General features: G+C 46.2%; 1 pseudogene; it reads left to right on the top strand.

The window, feature by feature from the left end:
• The first annotated feature begins 345 nt into the window (after window positions 1–345).
• LOC117796138 lies at window positions 346–444 on the top strand (annotated as a pseudogene).
• Window positions 445–4,178: the final 3,734 nt, after the last annotated feature.

The raw sequence follows: 4,178 nt of genomic DNA, 5'->3' as shown, positions 1-4,178 counted from the left end.
TTAGGAGTTAGGCTCAGAGGCTGAGGTTTCCTCCCGTGTCCTTGCTTATGTTTCCCCTGTTGTCCTTGGGTGTCCCTAGAGACTCCTTCTTCAGTGGACTCAGCCTTGCAGGGACACTCACTTTGGCAACACACGTGTTAAGATTGGAATGACACAGGGGCACCTGGGTGGCTGTTGGTTAAGCGTCCAGCTCTTGATTTCAGCTCGGGTCATGATCTCAGGGGTGTGGGGTCGAGACCCGCATGGGACTCTGTACTCAGCAGGGAGTCTGCTCGAGATTCTCTCCCTCTGCTTCTGCCCCTCCCTGTTTCACACTCTCTGTTTCTCTCTGTCTATCAAAACAAAGAAATAAAATCTTTAAAAAAGATTGGAATGACACAGAGAGGATTAGCATGCCTGCTGCTCAGGGATGCCACACAGATCCATGAAGACCCAGCCTTTGTGGCTCTTGCAGCTGCAGTTCTCTAAGAAACAGGAACCCTGCTGTTGGGTGGGAAGGCAGGGAGGGAGGGGAAGTGTCCCGGGATCAGATGATTACGTCTGTCTTCTTGTGGGCCTGTGGCCTGGCCAGTGATTCTCACAAGTGCTGCTTCTCAGGGTTTTTTTTGCCCCCTTAGGTAAGACAAAGCCTACAGGGGGCTGGAGTCCCCATGTTGTATGAGGCTCTGGGGAAGTCATCTCTTTTGCTGCCTGGCCTTGTATGTATGTATGTATGTATGTATTTATGTATGTATTTATTTATTTTCATGGAGCGTGAACCACCTGGGTGTATTTCAAATGGTTACATACATGTCCCCTCTCCCTTGTGTCAAACACAAAGGAATTTTGTTCCAATCGTCACTGTGAGGACCTGCTGGGGCTCCTTGGCAGTAAAACATGGAAAAGTGTGCCCCTCTCTTAGACTGGTTCACTGAGGGTGAGTTTTTATTTCCCAAGCAAGTCCTCGCTCAGCCTCCAGCATTTCATGAACATCACCATTAAGGGGTCATGTAGGTGTTCCCACCAGTTCCTGGCTCCACTGGCTCCTGCTACTGGTAAGTTGGGCTACTCTGTCCTTGCCTGACTCTACAGTTTGGGGGAGGGGGTGTTGTCCCGTGACCTCAATTCTCTGATGGATCTAAGAAAAGTTCCTTGATTTTCACTTTTTTCCGCTTTTTTCTCGTTTTTGAGGACAGGAATGATACTTCCAAGTTCTCTACATGTTGAAGCTAAACGTGAAGGCCTTTCCTGTCTTCTTGCTTGCTCCCCCAATGCCTTTCTAACAAGGGCATCCAGAAGGGTGTTTACTCAGCAGGTGTGCTTGGAGAAAACTATTAAGAAAGAGCTCATCTGATTTTAACATAGGCCAATGTGGACAACAGTGGGGGGTAACCACAGGAGCTGGGGCACACTGACAAGGGTGACCAATAATAAAATAAATTTTACAAAATATAAAAAAATCATAAAACTACAAAAACCCTGCCTCAGGGCACCTGGGTGGCTCAGTTGTTAATCGTCTGCCTTCGGCTTAGGTCATGATTCCAGGGTCCCAGGATCGAGCCCCATGTCAGGCTTCCTGCTCGGTGGGAAGCCTGCTTCTCCCTCTCCCACTTGTGTTCCCTCTCTGGCTCTCTCTCTCTCTGTCAAATAAATAAATAAATAAAATCTTTAAGAAAAAAAACAAAACAAAACAAAAAACCCTGCCTCATTCCCAACTGTTACTCAATCAAAGAATATTATCTGCTTACATGAAGAAAAGCATCCAGTGCCATTAAAAACTAGAAAAATGCAAATTAAAGATGAAGTGCGGGGCACCTTGGTGGCTCAGTCAGCTGGGAGTCTGCCTTTGGCTTGGGTCATGGTCCCAGGGTCCCGGGATTGAGCCCCACTGGGCTGGCTCCCTGCTCAGTGGGGAGTTTGCTTCTCCCTCTCCCTCTGCCCCTCACCACCTGCCACTCCTGCTCTCTCTCTCTCAAATAAATAAAAATCTTTTTTTTTAAGATTTTATTTATTGAGAGAGAGAAAGAGAGAGCACAAGCAGGGGGAAGGGTCAATGGGAGAGGAAGAAGCAGATTCCCTGCTGAGCAGGGAGCCCAACATGGGGCTCGATCCCAGGACCCCGGGATCATGACTTGAGCGGAAGGCAGACGATTAACCAACTGAGTCACCCAGGTGCCCCAAATAAAAATCCTAATAAAAAAAAAAAAAGATGAAGTGCTGGTTTGTGCATACCTTACATTATAGGCTTTCTGGCGTTTTTTGTTTGTTTGCTCATCTGCTTTTAGCAAAAGCAAATTTATAAAATCCAAATGTGAAGTTGTAAGGAAACGTGTCCTTTGGCATTGCTAATAGTGCCATAAATGAATACACTGAAATCTGGCAAATGTGACGAGCCAGTCAGATGTGTTTTGACTCAGTAATCCCATTACTGGGATTGGGGGGGGGGGTTGTTCCCTAGACAATAATCCAAGAGAGAACAGCCACGTGGACAAAGGTGTTTGTACCAGCACTATTTGAAATCCCAAAAAAGAGGATAAACAGCCTCCATGCCCTTGTTTAGGGAATGGTCTAGCAAACTTGCAAGTCAGTACAGCAATTACAGAGTCTTCATGTCACTACCCCCCTACCCCCATGCTTCGATCTTCCAACATGCACATCCCAACCCCACTTGTCAATCAGACAGTTTTCTGTCTGCTCCTCTGAAATGACATTGCCCTGCTCTTGTCCACTTGCCAGGAAGTTCCTGGAAAAGCACACTGTGTGTCTTGCTCATTTTGGCACGCCTGCCACTTATTTCAGGCTCTGGTACAAAAAAAGGCTCTAAAAAGGCTAACGTGCAAAATGTGAGGCACAGACCCACCGCTTTGCCATCACTGGGAGCCTGTTAGAAATGCAGAATCTCTGGTTTAAGAGGGTAAATTTTATGTTATATATTATATATATAAATATATATATATATATATAGCCATGATTAAAAATCAGAATGCAGAGTCTCAGGAAACAGTTTCAGCAAACACATTTTAACAAATTCTAGGTGATTTGTTTACATTTTGAGAAACCCTGTATGTTGGATGTATAGTTACTCTTAAAATATAAATTCCCATATTAGTTACTATTTCTAATCATAACATATACTTTATTTTTCTCCCTCACTGTGGGAGGCTGCTGTTTATCTTCTCTTCAACTCCTTCATCCGCACGAAGAATGGAGAAATCACAGTGGCAGCTGGCAGAATCCAAGGACAGCGTGATGCCATGGCAACGTCTTCCATCAGTAACTTAATTTCATCTCTGCTTTTACATCTTTCTCTCCTCAGCCCTGAAGCTGGGAACTTGTTAATTTGGGAAGAACTGAAGATGGCTTGTGGTTGCTATGCCGACAGCAACTGCACTCTTCCTAATGGGCTTGAATCTTGTAAAGGAAACTTATCAGCAAATCAAAGAAGTTTAACCCCAAGGAGCTACAGAGAGACTTGATTCCCTCACTTGGCTGAGGGGGGCCCTGGGGCTGGGAGGTGAGGCATCCTGCCAGCCTGCTTTGAAGTCACCCCTAAGCAAGCTGCTTGGCCTGGCCAACCCAAGGAGTTTAGGAAGGATTTGGTGATAGAAGGCAGGCTAGAAGACCCTTTAGGAGAATTGCTTTAAGTGCCTTTTTTTTTTTTTAAACTGAGCTTTATGCCCAATGTGGAGCTTGAGCTCATGACTCAGATCAACACTCACATACTTTACTGAGTAAGCCAGCCAGGCACCCTGCTTTTGGTGTCTTTCTACCCCCCAAACCCAGTGTATTTGCTCACCTAGGACTGTCAAAGTAACACAGGCCAAGCGGCCTAAACAAGAGATTACTGTCTCACAGTTCTGGAGGCTGGAAGTCCAAGATCAAGGTGTTGGCAGGTTTGGTTTCTTCTGAGGCCAATCTCCTTGGTGTGTCGATGGACAGTCACCTTCTCCCTGTGCCCTCACATGGTCATTCCTGTGTGTCTGTGTCCTAATTTCCTCTTATAAGGACACCAGTCAGACTGGATCAGGGCCGATCCTAACGACCTCATTTTGACTTAATCACCTATTTGAAGGCTATCTCCAGATACAGTCACATTTGGAGGGACACAACTTCGCGTATAACAACTGGCCAGATCGGATCCTCTCGGGGAGACCGGCAATGCGCCAGCCCTCAGCCATCCCTGTGTGCGAAAGCCTGTG

This window comes from Ailuropoda melanoleuca, chromosome 14, assembly GCF_002007445.2.
Source record: "Ailuropoda melanoleuca isolate Jingjing chromosome 14, ASM200744v2, whole genome shotgun sequence".
NCBI classification, from domain to species: domain Eukaryota; kingdom Metazoa; phylum Chordata; class Mammalia; order Carnivora; family Ursidae; genus Ailuropoda; species Ailuropoda melanoleuca.
The sequence above is the reverse complement of the archived record's forward strand: the minus strand, read 5'-3'. Positions and strand labels throughout refer to the sequence as shown.